General features: G+C 36.0%; 1 long non-coding RNA gene and 2 pseudogenes across 4 annotated transcripts; 1 reads left to right on the top strand and 2 right to left on the bottom strand.

Moving 5' to 3' along the window:
* Window positions 1–6,423: 6,423 nt before the first annotated feature.
* On the bottom strand, window positions 6,424–8,964 carry LOC110773816 (rust resistance kinase Lr10-like; annotated as a pseudogene). The gene is made up of 3 exons (XR_015833733.1): window positions 7,917–8,964; window positions 7,727–7,753; window positions 6,424–7,630 (listed from the first exon to the last, which is right to left on the bottom strand). The product of XR_015833733.1 is annotated as a rust resistance kinase Lr10-like (transcript).
* A 26-nt stretch (window positions 8,965–8,990) lies between these two features.
* Window positions 8,991–16,257, top strand: LOC110745773 (LEAF RUST 10 DISEASE-RESISTANCE LOCUS RECEPTOR-LIKE PROTEIN KINASE-like 2.1; annotated as a pseudogene). The gene is made up of 6 exons (XR_015833709.1): window positions 8,991–9,749; window positions 13,499–13,531; window positions 14,440–14,469; window positions 14,645–14,677; window positions 14,788–14,817; window positions 14,949–16,257. The product of XR_015833709.1 is annotated as an LEAF RUST 10 DISEASE-RESISTANCE LOCUS RECEPTOR-LIKE PROTEIN KINASE-like 2.1 (transcript).
* A 3,716-nt stretch (window positions 16,258–19,973) lies between these two features.
* LOC110746366 (uncharacterized) lies at window positions 19,974–21,672 on the bottom strand. 2 transcript variants are annotated; one of them, XR_015833734.1, is made up of 3 exons: window positions 21,307–21,650; window positions 21,056–21,154; window positions 19,974–20,186 (listed from the first exon to the last, which is right to left on the bottom strand). It is a non-coding gene; the product is annotated as an uncharacterized LOC110746366 (long non-coding RNA). The 2 variants fall into 2 exon arrangements; XR_002524972.2 differs by lacking the exon at window positions 21,056–21,154 and having other exon boundaries at window positions 21,307–21,672.
* Window positions 21,673–21,906: the final 234 nt, after the last annotated feature.

Genomic DNA, 21,906 nt, shown 5'->3' with positions numbered 1-21,906 from the left:
TGAAAATTCAAGAGAAAGGATAAGATCTAATTACCCTTGAAGCAATTATATGAACCAATTTGTGTTTGGTCTTCTCTTGATGATCTCCTCTTTGTTGATCTCCTCTTTGATCTTTGATCTTTGCTCCTTGATCTTTCTCCTCCATGTGAGCCACAAAAGTATATGGCCTCTAAGTCTCCACACCAATGGAACCTTGAGATGAGAATAAGTATCTTGAGAATACTTGGATGCTAGTGCAAGATTCTCAAAATTGGTTTCAATCTAAATCACTTTGAAAGATGAAAGTGTTTCACTCTTGAAAACTCTCTTTTTTCTCTCTTTGATCTTCCAAACCCATTTGGTTGATGTTGGATTGTGTTTGTGTGTTAATGAGCTTATGGAAACAATTCCCATACATACTTACTTAAGCATTTTCGGCCAAAACCCATTGGGCTACCAAAATTGGGCCTTATGACACTTAAACCATAATATTTAGGTGTCTTAAGCCCTTGGGCTTGATACCCAACCATTTGGGCTTCCCGTTAACTATTACCGAGGCCCAAATACGTTTTTACACGTAGTAAATCATCAACATCAAATCAATCAAATTGATTTCCTCATTCTCATTTGTATTACTCAAAGTTAACCATTTAAGGTGTGCGATCCATTAGGTTCTAATTAGCAAGGCGGTGGGAAAATATAAGAACTCTTTCTAACCAACTGGAATTAAAACCCCCTTTTAATTCTTCCTTTATTTGGATCAATCACAATCAATCCTAGGACTTCCACAAGCCAAGAGTGACATCTGGCAATATATCAAGGCCACCCAAGCTAACCAGAATAAATGAAGAACCTATTCAGTTGGAATTGCAATGCAATACGGTCCTTCTCTTAAACAATGTTTCAAATCATATTATTAGGGTACGGATTGTTTATGTCAAACCCCAAATATGATTTATAACCTCATGTGATTCAAAAGAACATGATTAAGAACAACTTTCTAAATCAAGCTCAAAATACTTTGGCCAAAGATTTACTGAATCACATCTTGAAACATTCTCCTTCTTTGTCGAAAGTAGAGATTCCTTATTGTACATTCACATGCCCCTATGATGAATTAAGAGATCCCAACAACACTTAAGACAAATCTTTTACGGCTTGCCTTTAAGAGCTATCAAAGATCAATAATGCATCACAGGACAACCATGATGCCTCAGTTCTAAGGACTAATTTACATTATTGCAACTATGAGTTCTCGTTTGACATATAGATAAATACTCCATACGAGAACTACGGTTGATCGCGTTCAGTGTACTCATTCACTAATGAGCACCCACATACTTGTATTAGTGTCAACTACACAAATGGTTTGAGACTAACCATCCTCCCAATTGAGCATACATAATATGTGCTAATCTTGACGGTTTATCAATGTCCATTTGATAACCTATGATTAGGAACATTTTGAGATGCTACAGTTAGAGATTAAAGGTCTCCCGAATCTAATCTTTATCTCTTATTTAGCATACCTTGGACATTTGTTTCTTTACACGATGTAAAAGATAACAAATTAAGTTTGCCCTTTATATATCATATACGAAATGTATTCTAAGGAGATCACATCAAATGTATTGGCTCTTAGGGCACATTTCTAACAATCTCCCACTTGCACTAGAGCCACATAGCCATGTATCTCATACCCATTATCTCTGTATGTCTATCCAGTTGTGACTGTGACATAGGCTTAGTGCGTGGATCTGTTACGTTGTTTGCAGATGCCCCATCTAATGGTAACATTTTTCTATGTGTTTGGATCTCTGATGAGACCTAGGTTCCTTGGCTTGAGCTATCGCCCCATTGTCATCACACAGTAAAGATACTTGTGACATTATGGTTAGAACCACATTTAGTTTGGTAATGAACCTTTTATCCAAACAGATTTTATTGTAGCTTCTAAAGCGACAATGTAATCAACTTCAGTTATTCTCTAACTAACTACGTGTCCATTCAAAATGAAGACGTACCCTTAGGTGGATTTGCAATTGTTGATATTAGATACATTATCCAAATCAGTAAATGCTTCCACTTGCTACTCTGATGTTCCTCCTAGATGAGGAACATGTCCTTAGTCCTTCTTAAGTATTTAAGAACATACTTGACTGCTCCCAATTGATCTAATCATGGGCTTGATTTATATCTTCTAGTTATACTCGTATGACCAATATCATGTCTTGTACATGCTATGACATATATGAGAATCCCTATTGCATATCCATAAGAGATTTTACTCATTTGTTGTATCTCATAATGAGTTTTTGGACACATGCTCTTAGAAAAGTGAAGTCCATGTCGTACTGGAAGTAAACTTTTCTTAGACTGTTCCATATGAAATCTCCTTAGCATCTTATCAGCATACAAGGATTGAGATAATCTAATTATACTCTTAGATCTATCAGGATAAATCTTTATCTCAAGTATGTAAGATGCTTCTTTAAAATCTTTCATTAAGAATGATTTTAATGAGTCACAGCTTCACTGAAGATATCATTCCTATATCATTTTCGATAAGTAGTATGTCATCTACATACATCACTAGGAATACTACCAAAACTCCCACTGACCTTTTGTACACTCATTGGTCATCCATGTTCTGTATGAAGTCAAACGTTTTGACAACTTCATCAAATAGGATGTTTCAACTCCAAGAACCTTGCATCAACCCATAAATGGATCTATGTAGCTTGCATACCTTATGATTATCAACTTTGAAATGAAGCCTTCAGGTTGATCTATATATAGTTCTTCCTGAAGGTGGCCATTCAGAAAAGCCGCATTCACATCCATTTTGACAAATCCCATAATCATGGTATGCAGCTATTGCAAGCCAAATCCGAATAGACTTTGTCATAGTGACAGGAGAGAAGGTTTCTTCATAGTCCATCCCTTCTCTTTGCTTGTAACACTTTGCTACTAGCCTTGCTTTGTAGGTTTCTACTATCCCATCTGAGTCTATCTTCCTCTTAAAGATCCATTTATTCTCTATTGGTACAATACCAGGATGAGGATCACTAGAGTCCAGACTTAGTTGGTATACTTAGAATCCATTTCGGATTTCATGGCTCCAAGCCATTTCTATGAGTCAATGTCTGACATTGCCTCATTGTAGTTCGAAAGGTCTTTCGATATCCTTACAATCACTTAGGAGATTTAACTCTCCTTTATTGTCGTGAAGGAAACCACAATACCTTTTAGGAATTCTGCTAACCCTTCTTGAACTACGTGGAGTCTGTGTTACAACAGGTTTGTGGATCTGGGACTGCATTTAGTTTATCCGCATCTTGCCTTTTAACATATGCTGGACAACCCCAAATCTTGATCTAATCAAGACTTGGTTTCTTCCCAAATCACATTTCAAATGGAGTTTGTGGAATGGATTTGGAAGACACTCTATTTAGCAAATGAATTGCAATTTCAAGTGCATATCCCTAAAAGGATATAGGTAAATTAGTACAGCTCATGGAACTCATTTTAGAAACTCCATTATGTTGTGGAATTTCTGGTGGAGTCCATTGTGATAAGATGCTATGTTCCTTAAGGTAATCAAGAAACTCTGTGCTTAAGTATTCACATCCTCGATCGAATCTAAGGATTTTAATACTCTTGCCTATTTGGTTTTCAACTTCATTTCTGAATTCCTGAAACCTTTTTCAAAATTCAGATTTATGCTTCATTAAGTATAAATACCCGAACCGTGAATAATCATCGATAAAGGTAATGAAGTATGAATAACCGCCCTCTGTGTTTGTAGACAAAGGTCCACAAACATCTAAGTAGATAAATTCCAACAGTTTTGTAACTCTTTTTCCTTTACCAGTGAAAGGAGACTTGGTCATTTTGCCATGTAGACAAGATTCACAAGTAGGCATAGAAACATGATCAAGTGATTCAAAAGGTTCCATCGTTTGCCATCCGGTGAATTCTATCTTGGCTAATGCCTCCAAGTCTAAGGTGTCACAATTTAGTTGATGTATCCACATCTCTAGGCCTCTCAGGTCAAGTTGCATCTTTATCCATATACAGTTAATGCTACCATTCATTTCTAAAATGAAAAGAGACCATCAATCAAAATTGCATAAGCAACGATTTGATTGATATGTGAAATAGAACAAAGCATTTTGTCAAACAAAACATCAAATCCATCTCTTAAAAATATAGAGACGGATATTAAGTTCTTTACACATCCAGAAATGAAATAACAATTATTTCAAATTCAGGTCCTCTTCGGAGGGTAGACTGAGATGTTAGGTGCCTATTGCATTGGCAACTACATTAGTGCTATTTCCCACGGTTAGCACCATTTCTCATTTTCCAAGTCTTCTACTCCCACTAGTCCATGCACACAATTGCATATATGTTGACTAGCTCCTGAATCAACTATTCAGTTTAGAAGCTTTAACTGTAATTACTAATTTCAGAACAAGAGAGTGACCTTCTGAAGGTTTTTCTCTTGAGGCTTGCAAGACATCTCTTGCAATTTCTCTTCCAATGTCCATTCTTGCAATTTAAGAACATACTTGACTGCTCCCAATTGATCTAATCATGGGCTTGATTTATATCTTCTAGTTATACTCGTATAACCAATATCATGTCTTGTACATGCTATGACATATATGAGAATCCCTATTGCATATGCATAAGAGATTTTACTCATTTGCTGTATCTCATAATGAGTTTTTGGACACATGCTCTTAGAAAAGTGAAGTCCATGTCGTACTGGAAGTAAACTTTTCTTAGACTGTTCCATATGAAATCTCCTTAGCATCTTATCAGCATACAAGGATTGAGATAATCTAATTATACTCTTAGATCTATCAGGATAAATCTTTATCTCAAGTATGTAAGATGCTTCTTTAAAATCTTTCATTAAGAATGATTTTAATGAGTCACAGCTTCACTGAAGATATCATTCCTATATCATTTTCGATAAGTAGTATGTCATCTACATACATCACTAGGAATACTACCAAAACTCCCACTGACCTTTTGTACACTCATTGGTCATCCATGTTTTGTATGAAGTCAAACGTTTTGACAACTTCATCAAATAGGATGTTTCAACTCCAAGAACCTTGCATCAACCCATAAATGGATCTATGTAGCTTGCATACAAAACAGATCTACTCTTGGCTCTTTTGTTAAATAATTTATTAGTTATCCAGACTAAAAGGATCTCGCTGTAAATAAGTTTTTCGCAATTCACTGTTTTAATTAAAACCATACTTTGTTTTTTCGTTACTGCTAGTTCGTGCTTTACGTAAGAGTTGATGATTTTACTTACCATATAGGTTTTCCGACGAGCTTAGTTTCTTTCATTGTTTTTCCGGTGGCTGATGATACTGCAAAAGTTAGTATAAGTTGTTCTATTACAATGCTGTCCCGTAGTTAATTACAAACCGGTCATTTCCTCCTACTTTGGTTATTGGAGAAAAAGTGTACACTTACTGGTGTTGAATGAAAGGTTTTCGCTAAGAATTTGAAAGTTGAGCTTATTTTTCAATGACTAGATGAATATAATATTGTACTAGTTGTTTACTGCGTTGAAGTATGGAAAACTAGAGTTGCCCGAAAGCGATTCGTGTGGAAAGTAACATGAGAATGAGTCACCGTACTGGGCTGTTACGAGGTGGCTTGAGCCAAGTGAATAAAATATTTAAGTTGAATCGAGGTGGATTTTTTTTTATCAATGAGACATTATTACTGATGGTGGACCTACCATGGTTCGGTTCGGTATATTGAACTCAGCCTCTGTAATCTGATCCTTTCCTGCCATCGATTCTCCATCTTTGCGTGCACTATTTTGAGTTACCTAGTGGACTAAATCGGGAAAGTTTGGCATAGGGGAGAGTTATGGAGACCACCTTTCTATTGGTCGATAAAAAAAAAAATATCAATATGCAACGGACACCAACTTGTATACCAACTTCTTGTTACCAACTAATGTACAAAGGATAGGAATCCCAAATTCTCAATAACGAAAAATAAAAAATAAAAAAATTATGTCCCTTGAATAAAGTATCTAATACCCAACTCCCACAATTTAGGCTAGAATTAGGGAGATTCACTATTATACCTAAATATAGGAGCCTAAATTATAAAAAAACATTATATTAAACGAACTTTAGAAACACACCCAAAGTCCATTTACAGCATAACAAAAAGGCTTTTAACTTCTTTTAAATTACAAAACTGCTATTGATTTCTTAAAACAAACCCAACCCAAAAATCTCATAAAAAGCCCAAAACACTCAATAGGCCACCAAAGTAATTAAATAATCAAAGTTAAATTCAATAGGGCCAGCTGTATTTTTTTGGGTTTGTTTTGGGTTTGTTTACAGAAATTAAATGGTGTAAGGTTTATTTATAGTTTTAGTGCTAAGAATTGATATATAACTAAATATCTCCTAGAATTATTACATGTTCAACAAGTTTGAGGACATATGTAGTTAATATTGCTTACATTGGTGCGTATACATGTACTTATACATTTTACTCTAATTCAACAATTGCTTCTAACTCTAGTCGTCTTCCTGGGATGCTTGCATGTGTTGTTGTAGGACCTGCAGAGAAAAAAGGATTAGGAGGCATGACCAAGTTATCTCCTCCTTCTAACATATGAACCGCTATTTGCATAGACGGACGATCTACCGGGTGCCACTGGATGCACCAAAGCCCTACAATTGCAAGTGTCTTCTGGATTTTACCATCTCCGTCATCTCCAATACGGATTCGTAGGTCATCTCCTCCTTCTAGAAGATTATAGATCCATTCTGGGTAGTAAATTTCATTTGTGTCCTTTGCGCTTGAACCAATATTCTTCCTTCCTCCTACCATCTCTAGCAACAACATTCCAAAACTATAGACATCTGACTTGTAAGACACATTTCCGAAATTCCTAGAGAACACTTCAGGTGCAATGTATCCCATGGTGCCTCTAGCTGTAGTCATTGACACCATACTTTGATCCTTGGAACATAATTTGGCCAAACCAAAATCAGAGATTTTTGGAGTGAAGTTGTGGTCTAGCAAAACATTATGGGGTTTGATATCAAAATGGAGGATTCGTTTATCACATCCCTGGTGAAGATAGTCAATTCCTTGGCTATGCCTACAGCAATATCATGCAACTTTTCCCAACCAAGGAAACTGTTCTTACTATCCGCTGATGAAATGAAATCCTGCAGCGAACCATTGGGGAAGAACTCATAAACAAGAGCTCGTCTAAATCCATCAGCACAAAAGCCAACCAAGCGAACTACATTGACGTGGTGGATATGGCCCATCATTCCCACTTCGTTTACGAACTCTTCCCCATTTCCCTTAGAATTGTTAAGTACTTTCACAGCAACAAAGAATTCAGAAGAAAGCTTTCCTTTAAAAACAGTTCCATAGGCTCCTTGGCCCAACTTGTCCTTGAATTGATTTGTGATCCTCTTAATATCTGCGTATGAATATCTGCTTGGCTTGAGAGCTTTGTAATCCTCTAAAAACCTTTCGATTTTCAGTTGATTCTCTTTTTCCTTTTGATCAACGCTATAGACACGATACACTGCAATGACCAGTACTAAAAGAAGGGATGAACCCAGCGTTGCACCTGCAAGTAAATACAATCCTTGAGCAAACACATATCTTCCAACGTCTTCTCGACATGAAACAAAGCAAAAGAAAAGACCAGTCTTAGATAACTCACCCGTTGCCACGAATTCCATTGTTTTGCCTATAAAACATAAACATAATTTCAAAATCAGATTGTCATGTTTGTGAAAATGACCCTGAACCCGCAGGTAGCAGATTATCATATTGGTCATCAAGTTGGCAAATATGATCTACTTTGGAAACTCTACAAAATTGAGCAGAATATATGTGAAACAAATCCTTACTTGCTTTCTTCAAGTGAATACATTCAACTTCACTTTTGATGTCATTCTTCTTCAATCTACACCTCTTGCCCTCTGCTTCACATTCGGTACAATTTGGTTCAGACCATTCGAAGCGAAGAATATTGCTGTCAACTCCAAACAAAAGTCCCAAATGGAACTGATAAAACATCATACATCCTTGTACAAGACTGTAGGGCCGGGAAGTGATCAAACAATTCAAAAAAAGAAGAAACGCCGTAAACTCTGTAGCCAGGGCCGCCGCCGAGGCAGGGGACTTGATACGCATATATATCTCTTTCAGCAAGAGTAGGACAATGGAATAAGGTAACGTTACGTATGTTGGAATCTAATAAGTGGAAGGGGGACATTGGAATGTTAGGGGTTTCTAAGGGCTTTAACAGCAGGCAGCCATCTGGGCTATATACTTCGATTAGCCCACGCTTATAATCTATGCTTTTGACAAAGAATTTTACTAGTGCTACTTGCTCCTCAAGAACCTTCTCCTGTCTACCACTGCATTCAAGGCCAGGATCACCACAACGATGTCCGAGGTGGAACGGGAAATGGATAGCCAGGCCATGATCATCACTGCACTTAGATTCTGTGCACGTATCTTGTCCTGCTCCAACCGCTTTGACGAAAACCATATACGATATGCAAAGGCAAGAGATGAGGAATTGCTGCATTTCTAAGCTTAAGTGGCACTGGATTTTTTTCCTGAGCAGATGTATTTCGATAGGTATGTCGAGTACAGCAATGAATTGACCTTGCTCAATCGACCACTCAAAAGAAATCGGAAACAAGCTTGGCCCTTTGACAGTAAATAATTGAATATACAAACCAAGGCCAAAACTTGGACCAAAACAGAAGGAAAACCAAACTCAAGAAGTCAACAAAACCTGGCTCTTTAACGTCATGGCTTACCTAGGCTTCTAATTATTAAATTGCTGCATGACTTTTCTTCTGATATTTTTCAAATGTTATCCAATAGGAAATTTGAAAAATTCTTCTGGATAGTGTGCTCATACACACAATTACCATCTCTTATAAGAAAGTGTCTAAGTATTAAGCTAATTTGAATGCCAAACAACCCCAGTCTCTCTCTCTCTCTCTCTCTCTCTCTCTCTCTCTCTCCATGGGAAGCAGGTTCTTGGCCTTGTCTGGGTGGGTTTTGATAGTAGTACTAAGTGTACCTCTTCCTGCGGCAATATCCACAACATAAGCTATCCTTTCCGACTAAAACATGATCCAAAGCACTGCGGCAATGTAATGTATACTCTGTCCTGTGAGAACAACATTACACTTGTTGTAGACCTACCTCCTTCAGGAAAATACTATGTCCAGGCAATCAACTACGATAATCAAACCATCCGAGTTGTAGATCCTGGCCTCCAGAACAACAATTGCTCCTCCATGCCTCAAAATTTCCACCTTTTTTAAGAGGTCCATATAGTGTATATAATGGGTCAATTGATGATATGCTTTCGACACCTGTATTTTACATCAAGTGTTCGAATCCAGTGAATTCTTCTCTGTACGTGGACACTGCTCCATGCTTGAATATAAATGCTTCTTCCTTGGTCCAACAAAAGACGTACAGTTATGTGAAGGTTGGGGTTATGGAAGTGGGGGATTTGAATGAGGGTTGCAGTGCAGAGTGGGTGGCTTTGGTGCTCTTTAACTACTCTAAGGGCTACAATACCTTTTATGAATCCATACACAGTGCCCTCATGTATGGCTTTGAGCTTGGAGTATATTGGCCTGATGAAATACCTCCCATCTGCCAAGGCCAATGGAGTTCTAATCTTAAATGTTTTCCACACACCATCCCAGGTACGTGAATTCTAGGCCATGGCTATTGACTATGTCTAATTTGTTGCACTTTCAGTTTATGAGAGTGCATGGAAGGAAGTTAGGGGAATTCAGACTTCTCGTGACTAGAAGTATCAAGAAAATACTTGTTTTGTGATCAATGCATAATTCTGTATCATTTTGTAACACTCTACCCTATTATTTGGTTATGTTTTTTAGATAAAACTTGTGCTTTTAATCCATTTTGTGTTTGTTATTCAGTTCATTGAGCTCTAGGTACCACTTGAGGCATTTGAAGCAAAATGATGCAAAAACGTGCAAAAACTGGAGACTGAGTTAGAAATTCATTTCGGACCTATCTTCTTCATCTGAACTTGGATTGGGCCAATGCTTGTGTGGTTGGATCAGAGACATTCTGAACTTCAAAATGGACATCTTAAAGTCATCATTTGATTCAGCCTAGCCCAATTCGTAAGCCCAAGAAGTTGTTCATCATGCTGACAGGAAGATGAGCTCATTGCATGCTTGGTCATGGTGAGCTAGGCATGAGCTATTGGTTTCTGATGGAAGCTTGGTCATGCTGACATGAGGATGAGCTATGGCTGCTGGTGGGATTTGTTGGAGAAGTGCAATAACCATTTCTGATTATCTAATGCAAGTGTGTTAGGTCATTGCTATATTCTATTCTGATTTCTCACTTCCCTCTCCCTATAAATACCACTTCCATTCCAAACACTTTCATCAATCAAATTCTGGGATTCACAATCTCTCTCTTCCAATTCCTAGCAGACCACTCTTTCCAGCACAATCCCCTCTCAAACATTCATCCTCCACCCTCCCATCATTTCCAAAACACAATTCATACCATCCACACCACTCTTCATCTCTTGCTGCAGCATATATGGTGGAAGTTGTGAGGAGCTCTACAACAACATAATTCGTTCTTCACGGGTTTTTCTTACTCTCTCCATGTTTATTATGTTTCAAATGCATTTTGTATTAATGGAGTGTAACTAATTACCATAGCTAGGGTTTCAATGTAACCTGACAAGACAATTTCATGTTTTCAAGTTAATGTTACTCTTGTTGATTACTTCTAATTTTCTGGTCTCATTCACTTGTTCTTAGTTGAATCTTTATGCATGTTTAAATAACTGGCCACTATGAACACATGCATGTTGGTTATCTAGTTCAAGTTTACATAAACACCATATGACTCTTGAACCGATTAGTAAATGAGTGGGTAATGCATTTAGGACAAACACCATGTTTAAATGTTTACTTGGTTCCTTTGTGTTCTTCTTAAGCTTAATGGATTTAGATTCATAGCTTAGACTAAACACCATAGCTAAGTTGTGTTTTCTGAGTACTTGATTAAAACCAAACACCATATGGATAATCATACATAAGAAAGAACGAACTCCAGAAATTGTAATCAACTTATGTGATTGTTAACTTATTGCTTGAAATTGGATTGTCATGGTGAAGTTGAAACCCTAGTGCTTGTCTCCTTTGTCTCTACATTTTTCTAAACATCTACTTGCTGGTTACTTGCTATTTTGCATTCCCTTTAGTAGTTTTCAATCATTTGCTATTTGCTTTTCCCTTTTTGTAGTTGTTACTCCAAACAAACTCAACACAACCTCATTTAAATTCTGTTTAGTCTTAGGATTACTTGTGAGTCTAAGTAGTAGTAATAAGTGTCTTTCATCCAAGTCTCTGTGGAACGACCTCGTGCTTGCATTCCTATACTATAATTTGTTCGTGCACTTGCGAGAAATAGATAGAGTAAAATCTGTCCAACATTTTGTCAAATCATGAATCTAATCTACACATTCAAGAAAGAATAAACATGACAAATGATTATTATTCGCACATTTGGCAATATATTAAATAATAATGTCAGACAATCTAGCAAGAGGGTTCACTTTAAACGAAAGTACAAAAATTGAAGTTCGTAGTTAGATTATTCGGCTTTTCAACTTTTCCACTTAAGATAGAAACAAAATGAAATTTCTGAATTTATGCATCTTTTACTCCTAAACTTAAATTTAAAAATTTTCAATTGACAAAAGATACCTGAGGCACCTGCACCCAACAAGACAAATTTGTCAACAACCATCAACATATAATAAATTAACACCTCATACTCCACGATCAACATATATAAATTAACACCTCAGACTACGCGGGTAAACAAAGGTGAATTTGGTTTGGGAGTTTCGTCGAACACCTACAATGCAAGCCACTACAACTAAAGAATTGAGATTAAAAAGGGAGCGGGAAGACTGAAGATTCAGACGAGCAAAAAAAAAGTGTATTGTAGGTGAGGATTAAAGGGAGGTCAATCATGGGGGTGGGGAGGATTGAAGGTTCAGATAGAAAAAAATATAAAAAGAAAAAAAGGAACTTTTCAGGAGAGATACAACGGAAGGGAATAAAAAATGAGAAATCAAAAGGCTTGATAGGTGGCAGCAATTGATTGGGGTGAGATATTTATGTGGTTTGCTGACCTCACACAAGTTTATGGTATGGTTGGACCACATTGCCCCTCCATGTGAGGAGCACATCTCCAAAAAGTAACAGAATTAGACATCTTCGATAGAAATTTGTAGGGGTGGGCACGGTTCAGTTTGGATCGATTTTTGCCTCAAATTAGAATCAAAATCATTATTATTTACTGGATTTGGTTCGGTCTGGTTTTAACAAAAAATTTATAAAACTGTCCAGTTCGAGTTAAACCGATTCCGATTCAGTTATGGTCCGGTTTGGTTTTGAACCGGATTATTATTATTATTATTTCAAAAAAAAAAAAATTTATACAAATTTCAACTGAAATTTTATTTTTTTGTCTTGAAAATTAACAAATTATCCAATTTCATACAAAAAGAAATATTGGGGCTAGAAAATATAGATGTTTTGAAATTAAGCTTGGGTAAATATTAATTATGAGATTAAAAATACACTTTTAGGTATATTAAAAATAAGAATCCAATCTCATCCAATAATACACCTACATTTGACACCTGCCTGGAGAATATTAGAAATAGATTCCTAACTATCAAATTCCAAAGCCACCCTTCGCACTCCAAATTCAATGCAAATTTCCCTGCCAAAACATATGGCATACAACTCAGTTACCATAGGAATAGTACCTTCATCTTTTTCTTCTTTTTTTTAAATTTTTTTTTTTTTTTATATAAGCAACATTAGAAGAAGGGGGAATCGAACTTAGGACCTAGAATCCAAGGACAAATATTCTTAGTCACTTGTACCTCATAATTAAATAGTTTATGGAATTTTGATTATAGATAAACTTACAACACATGACAAAGTTCTCATTGGATGATACTAGATAATCAATCTATCAGGTACAGAGGAAGTCCTTGGTAAACTTTTTTTCCTTGGGTTAAGATGTTGTAACAAATTTCAAGAAAAATAATAAAAGCAGATTGATAATCTTTAAATAATAAAAAATTAGCAGAAACAACCCTAAATTAAGAACTCTTACATCATTAGTCACTATGCTAGTCTAATCCTCAAGTTACACTTTGCTTTTCGGGTGTAGCAAAGTGTAAGTTGAGGTGTACCGATTAATACGGAGGGGCAAATGGTGTACCGATTGATAACTTTAAGGTTTTTTTGCCAATTTTTAAAAGATATAGGCAAATTGTACTACATATATCAAACCATAAGGATAGAAAATGTAATTGATCCTTAAGTTTAAGGACTTGGTGTGCTAATATGTTATCTTCTTCTTTGTTGTGTAGGTTTCTTTCGATTTCTATGCGAGGTTATTTACGGTAAAGGCTCTCTCTCTATCTGGCTATATGTTATTTTTTATTTTTTTCAATGTAAAATGAACCTAGGACAAATGGAGCTTGTTACTGATTGAAGATACTTTTAATAACATTGAATGAGATGTTCTAAAAACAAAAACAAAAATAATTGAATGAGATACATCATAAATGTTAAGGGGCTACCTCTCATAACATAGCAGTTGTTTACTAATTTTAAATAAAAACAATACTTATACACCAACTCATTCCCCAATTTTTATCCCTATATCTAAACAAATGAGTTGTGAGAAGAGCTGGTGTTTATAGTAAAAGTATTTTCCTATTAGTCTAACTGTATTTTTCTTCTCAATATTCAAAGAGGTCCCAATTCGAATATGATCTGACGTTGATAAGAAAAAAGTATTATTCTATAAATAAATGATATTAGACCAAATATAAATAAATGTTTCCACATTTCTTAGATTAAAAAAGTTGGGAAATGAATTGATTTCAAAAATTATTCAACCAAATAGTAGTTGGAAGCATGCAGTTCTGTTGCACCTGATTTTGTTTCAATTAGGTATGTGGTCAGCTTTCTTTAGACTTTTGAACTTATGAAATCCCATGTTCCAATTCACTTTGGGCTTGATTCCACTAGGAAATGTAATACCAAATACCATATCAAAACCCTCAATTAAAAAGTTTAAAATAATCTTTCTAAATTGTATGGCAAAATAAACAATTTATCTTTTTAGATTGTGAATTCCATACATAAATTTGACTCTTTCATAAGTGTCCAAATATTATACCAAAACAATTTCTCCATGATCAATGATGCAGTTTGTGGCTGGAATAGAGGTATTTCAAATTGTAATGACTCGATGTGCTAATGTTGTTTCTTTTTTGTTTTTCCCTTTTTTTTGTCACTGTAGTTTTCTTTTCTCATGGATGCGTGTACATTGGTAAGGACTTTCTCCCCAAAAGCTTCTTTTATTTCTTTTTCTTTTCCCTTTTTTTCTTGTCAATTACATCACGACAATTGTGAGATACTAATGAACTTGTGATAATAAAAAAAGGTCAATTCAAACTCAGTCAAGTCTTTGTTTTCACTTACATTTGTTGTTGTATTTCTTGCAGATAATCCTCTATGGTTTCGGGCCATAAACTTCAGTAAGATCTTGTATTTCTTGCATATAATCAATTCTTTGATTTTGTTAACTTTTCGAAAACCTGTAGTCAAGTCTTTGATGTTGTCCCCACTTTTGCTATGTTTCTTGCAGGACGTGGATGGGTGCCACTCATCTGCTTCGGTAAGGGCTTGTATATCTGAATACATATTTCTGAAACAAAACAAGAAGAAAAATGTTGAAAGCATTAGTTGATCTAACCAATAAAGTTGTTTTCTCATGATTCTTTTTGGTGATATATCTCTTGTGTGCAGGTTTATTTTTTCCAGCAAGACTAATTTTTGGAGTTCCATGTCTGATTGCATTGGTGATCTATAAATGGCGAAGAAGACATTTGTCGAGTTATAGCATCATAGAAGATTTTCTACAAAGTGATAGCAACTTCTTGCCAATAAGGTACTCTTACTCAGAAATTAAAAAGATGACTGGTAAATTTAAGGACAAGTTAGGCGAAGGCGGCTATGGCTCTGTATTCAAAGGAAAGTTGCGCAGTGGCCGTTTTGTAGCAATTAAACTCTTGGGCAAGCCCAAAGGTGATGGGCAAGACTTCACAAGTGAGGTAGCTACCATTGGAAGGATTCACCATGTTAATGTGGTGCAACTTGTTGGTTATTGTGTTGAGGGATTAAATCGTGCTCTAGTATATGACTTCATGCCAAATAGCTCTCTTGATAAATTTATTTATTCCAAAGAGGAAAGCATTCCCTTAAGTTGCAAGAAAATGTACGAGATTTCTCTCGGAGTGGCTCGAGGGACTGAATATCTGCATCAAGGTTGTGACATGCAAATTCTACATTTTGATATCAAGCCTCATAACATTCTTCTTGATGAGAACTTTAACCCAAAGATTTCTGACTTCGGGCTTGCGAAATTATATTCCGTAGATAATAGCATTGTCTCTTTGACAGCAGCAAGGGGAACATTGGGCTATATTGCTCTTGAGTTGTTCTACAAAAATATTGGAGGTGTTTCGTACAAAGCTGATGTCTATAGTTTTGGAATGTTGCTCATGGAAATGGCAAGCCGAAGGAAGAATTTCAGTTTAATGGTAGAGCGTTCAAGCCAAACTTACTTCCCGTTATGGGCGTACGACCAATATAACAAAGGAAATGACTTGGAGATGGCAGATTTTAATGAGGAGGAAAAGAAAATCATAAAAAAGATGGTTATAACTGCATTGTGGTGTATTCAAATGAAGCCAAGTGATCGGCCTTCCATGAACAAAGTCATAGAAATGCTCGGAGGAGATGTTGAATTCCTAAAAATGCCTATCAGACCTTTTCTGTATTCACAATAGATGCATGTAGGTGATGTTCAAGAAAGTTTGAACTCAATAGGTTCAAACGGGGAGTTAACATGCACTTTGTCAGCTAGGTGATCATCAAATTGTTAGAAAATGCAATCATTTATTGTTTTTTTTGTTGGAGGACTTTTCCTATTGAGATGGGCAATAATATACTAAACTCACACACACACTACACTGATGCTAGAACTTGAACCCAGGAAGGGCCTGGGGGGAGCAATTGTTCCAAACCACTACACTAGTGGGTCCTTTGCATGGAATCATTTATTGTTAAACTCTGGCTTCCTACTATTACGTGGAAAATATTAAACAAAATACATTGTAAGAATTGTAATAAATTGTATTTGGCTCTTCTCTTAGATCAAAACCAATGTATGTTGATTAGGAGTCTGCATAGTTTACCAAGCTAGTTTAGGTCTATTGGTGAAGTCAGAATTTATCCAGTGATCTTTACAAGTCTTCATTGCTGCTCAAGGTAAGTCTAAACATGCATTCACTCACGAATCATCATGCATACACTCAAACTAATTCACACGTTCTAAATGTTTATCTCGTGTGTGATTTGTTTAAAATTGGAAATGTGATGTATTGATCTGTAATACAAGAACCATACTTCTGATCAATACATAACTCCAAACAGATTATATCAAAATACTCTTTGTCTTGTGGTCTTGTTTAAGAAAAGGCCAAAGGGAGAGATTGTAAGGATTATATTTTGGCTCTTCTCTTATGACAAAACCAATGTATTTTGCTGAGGTATATGTATTGGTTTAAGTCTGTTTGAATGCACATGCTAGATTCAAAAGTGTCATCTTTGCAATTCAAAAATCATTGCATACATTCACATGGATTAATACACAGGATTGATATAAGCCTTAAAAATCGTTTTCTATTTCATTATGTATCAATCATTCCCAGTCTGTTTTAATCCATCTTTCACTTTGCATTCATACACATGGATTGATACATGCTTTAAAAACGTGTTTTGCTTTATTCTGTATCAATCCTTGATATTCTGTTTCAATCCGCTTTGAGCTGTATCAATTAATATTTTATTAAAAATATCTTCAGCTCTTGATTTCATTCGATGAAGACTTCAAATATCTTCTGATCAGTTTAAACTTCTTGAAACTTGTTTTCAAAAGCAAGAGTCTTGGATGAAGTTACCTCATGTTGATGTGACCACAACATATTATTATAATATATTCTTTCTTTCTTGAAACTAGTTTTCTCCAAAGAAAGCTTTATATTATCTTGCACATGGGCTACTTCTTTTATTGCTTGTGGAGTCAATGCTCCATGCTTTCAACCGACTCCTTCTATTCTCTCTTTTAGTATTCTTGAAAACAACATATTATTATATAATATATTCTTTCTTGAAACTAGTTTTCTTAAAGGAAGTATTTATTTTCTCTTTTGTGCACATGCCTCTTTCTCCATTCTTGCACATGAGTTCTGACAAAGCATGGGTTCTTTCTCTTCAATGGTTGTAGCTCATGGCACGGCTATTTCCAATAGCATGTTATCCTCTTCATGAATGTATATGTAGATTGCATATACTTTATTATTTCTTCTACTTGATCAGAGCATCTTGATTGACTGTTGGTATTCCTATTTGGAACTTGTTTTCATCTTAAAATACTCTCTTCATTCGAATCAAGAGTTTGTTGCTGTCTTGCCCTTTCAGATATTTTAGCCACCAAACAACATTCTTTATATTATATGTGGTTCAAAATATCCCCTCTTCATTCGTATCAAGTCTCTATATATACTAAGCTAGACCTAAGGAAGAGGTTGAGAAGTTCATTTGAACTTGCTTCATTTTTATTAGTTCTCTGAAGAAGAACCATTCATGCTAGACATGTAAAAACAGAAAATCTGCATCTTTGATGCAGACCCGGTTCTATGTTTTTGAAATCATTCTATATTTTCTCTTGAGCATTCAAAAACTATTTTATTGTTTCAGCCATTGTTAATTACTTGAGGGTATGAGTATGATTGCATACACATAAAATTCCTCCAAGTATATTCACATTGATTTCGGCTGAGTCTTTTGTTTCATTGTTGTTATGATTGATTTAAACTATATGCTTCAAGTTCATTACTTCTAGTTTAATCATCACAACACTTGGTTTCATTTGTCTAACTTAATCATTCTTTGTGATTAAGAAAGATGAAAATCTGAAACCACAACTCACTTCATATCATTATACCTTCTGCAACTTGGAGCTTGGTGCTGTTGCAAACCATGAAGATTTGTCTGTCGCAATTGGAGCTGAATGCTCATGCAAAGACTAGAAGAGAGGTTGCTGCTGAGAAGTAAAGATTGTGCTTTTCTGGAAGGTTAGATAGTTAGCTACCTATTGTGTGTAGATGAGCTAATATTGTTCTTTGCTAGAAGGTTAGATAGTTAGCTGCCTACTGAGTGTAGATGGAGCTCAACTCCCTTTGTATCTTGTACTTCTCATTGATAGTGGATTCTCTTACTGGCTTGGTCCCCCAGTTTTCACCCTTGTTGGGTTTCTGGGTTAACAAATCTTTGTGTATGTTTATATTCATGTTGTCATTAGTTGTACTTGCTGCATCTTGTTCAAATGACATCAGTACACTAACGTGGATCAATACTGTGTTGCACTGTATTGATCCATAATCACAAGGGTTTCTGTTTGTATTAATACGTGGTGTCGTTTTTATCAATTCAGTTTCACGCAGTCAGTTCCATTTACTCACTGCATATGCTAAGTAATTAAACACCATGCCTTTTAGAGCCTAGGGCCTATTTTACATACATCTTTTTTCTTTTTCTTTGAGGAAAAACTAACTCACTATAAAAGTTAATGACACAGCGTGACAATTGATTGATTGAAACCTTAGTCTAAAACATGTAACTCTTGAATCCACCAGAAAATATGAGAGAACCTCAGATTTATTTGATAAACTGGAAATAAAAACATAACCCTAACCATGGGTAAAGTATGTTTAAATACTCCTAGAAACCATAGGAATTAAAATAGGAAAATAACAAAGTTTCCAAAAACTGTAAAAACTTTAGAACTGAATTTCAGGCTAGTAAATGATCGCAAATGCTCGACAAATCCCATACATCATGGCAAAGTGATGAGTTTTACTCATGTGCCGTTCTCTTCGAATCGACAGGTCATGGGCCTAATTCTCAACTTGGAGCCCAAATCTGCAGCTTACCTAATTTGACTTTGCTCGTGTGTCGCTCCAACTCCTCTTCAATTGCTTCCGCCATCTGTTCTACATCAATATTGACATAGCGTGACAATTGATCGACTAAAACCTTAGCCTAAAACATGTAACTTTGGAATCCACCAGGAAATATGAGAGAACCTCAGGTTTATTTGATAAACTGGAAATAAATACATAACCCTAACCACGGATAAAGTATGTTTAAATACTCCTAGAAACCCTAGAAATAACAAAGTAGGGGTGGGCACGGTTCGGTACGGTACAGTGTTGGGCTCGTACCGCTACCGATACCGGAAATTAAAACCGGTATGGTACGGTATGGGATTATAGTTTGCCAAAGTTGGTACCGTACCATATTGTACCAAATCGGTATCGGTATGGTACGGTACCATTTCGGTATCAAAATGACACAACTCAAAAATGAACCAATTGAATATTCAACCTATTCATTCACCAAAATTAGTGATGCCTAAGTTACAGAGGGAGCTTCTCCAATGCGAACTCCAAGATGCGAACTCCAATGCGAACTTGTGTTTTAACCGTTGGATGACTTGTGTGCTTTATTTTCTTTCTTTTCGCTCTTCATCCAACGGTTAAAACACAAGTTCGCATTGGAGTTCGCATCTTGGAGTTCGCATTGGAGAAGCTCCCAGTTACAGATTCAAAGATTCAAAGATTCAACAAATTCAACATCCAAATCCTAATCAACCAAATCAATATCCATCAACAAATTCAACATCCAAATCCTAATCAACCAAATCAATATTCATCAACAAATTCAATATCCAAATCAACCAAATTCAAATGGTTTAAATAAAACTCATGCCTTATGGCTTACGAACCAAAATAAGTGATAATTATGCCTTATGGCTTACAAAATTACAAACACAATCCAAACATAAATGACAAAAACAGAAAATTATGCACTTGAAGAAACAGCAAGCCCACTGTTCTCCTGATGCTTACTTGATCGAGACTGCATGACAAGAATTAACAAAAATCAAAATAAACCCCAAAATAAAGTTTCTGCTTCACATGCATATACCACAACAGGCACCAATTTATAAAAACCTCACAGAGCAGCAACCAATTTAGCTCATTTGGCCATTGGGATAGATAAAAACAGAGCAGTAGCAGAAAAATAGAGTAGCACATGCATATACCACAACAGACACCAATTTATAAAAACCTCATAGAGCAGCAACCAATTTAGCTTATTTGGCCATTGGAATGGATAAAAACAGAGTAGCAGCAGCAACCAATAAAAATAGAGCAGCACATGCATATACCACAACAGGCACCAATTTATAAAAACCTCACAGAGCAGCAACCAGTTTATAAAAACCAATAGAGCAGCAGCACATGCATATGCCAGTTTAGTTAACATAAAGATGGGTACTCGACACAAGTTCAAACAAGGAACAACAGTATCTATACCATTATCAGCCGCTATCCCAAAATAACACACTCCTCTCCAGAACATCAATGAATTGATAAAGTTTAGGCCCATTATTTCATCCTCAAACTAGAAGCCATTAGTATATATATTATACATTATGTGGGAAGAGAGACAAACCAACCTTTGATTATAAAGATCCTCTGTAGATAACTAATTTTGAAGTCAATGTCAATTGACTTAACCTATAATGGTCTATGTTTTGTCAGAGTTTCTGATACCCGAAACAGTAGCCACATTATCTGTGGAAACATTTTCAAGCTAGGAGAGTCGTGAGAAGGCACACCTAAATTTATATACTTGGCCTTCTATATACTGCAAGATGCCAATTGATAGAATACAAAGTAAATAAATCATCATAGATTAAGGGAAAAGTACAAAGAGATAACCCATTAAACATCATCACCACCATCATCATCGATTCATCATCATCATCAATCACCTCCCAAAAAGAAATGCACAAAATCAAAAGAAGCTGTTACCATGTACTGTCAAAAAATCCAGAGATTTTCATTTCAGATATCATTAGAAGGGGGCAAGGAATTTCAAGTACTTCGACCCTCTAACAGATTCAACATTTCCTAGCAACATTCGTATTTAATTAACCCTCAATAAATAAACAAAAATACAACAAACTTACCATTTGTCCCTTCGTAGATTTGGGGTTGCTTGTTATTCCAGAGAGTTGAGAGAGGGCTGGGAGCCTGAGATAGATCAGAAATATGGAGAAATCGAGAGATTAAGAGAGCGAGACATAGACAGATCAAGAAATCCAGAGGATTGAAAGTGAGACAGAGATCGAGTTCGAGAGCGTGAGAGACAGAGAGAGCTTGAATCGAGTGAGAGATCGAGATGAGATAAGAAGGATTTGGCTGGGAGAGAGCTTGAATCGAGTGCGATTGAGAGAGAGACAGAGAGCTGGGTCTGGGTATGGGTATGGAGGAGAGTTGGAACGGCTGAGTGAGTCTGGAGAAATTTTTATATGTTCCGGGTTGCTGGTGTACCATCTAATAGACGGAGGACATGTGGAATTATTATTTAACTTACTGCATTTCTTTTTATTACATGTGGCGGGCTGTATTGAAAATATTTCATATGTTCTCCGTCTATTGGATGGTACACTAGCCACGTGGTATACCCGGAACACCCAAAAATTACTCGTGAGTCTGAGAGTTTGAGCGTACGTTTCTGTCTGAGAGTGAGAGATAGGCGTGAGAGAATGCAAAAAAAAAAAAAAAAA

This window comes from Prunus avium, chromosome 2 (assembly GCF_965620075.1).
Source record: "Prunus avium chromosome 2, drPruAviu1.hap1.1, whole genome shotgun sequence".
Lineage (NCBI taxonomy): Eukaryota > Viridiplantae > Streptophyta > Magnoliopsida > Rosales > Rosaceae > Prunus > Prunus avium.
Note: the sequence above shows the minus strand (reverse complement) of the source record. Positions and strands in the feature narration are given on the sequence as shown.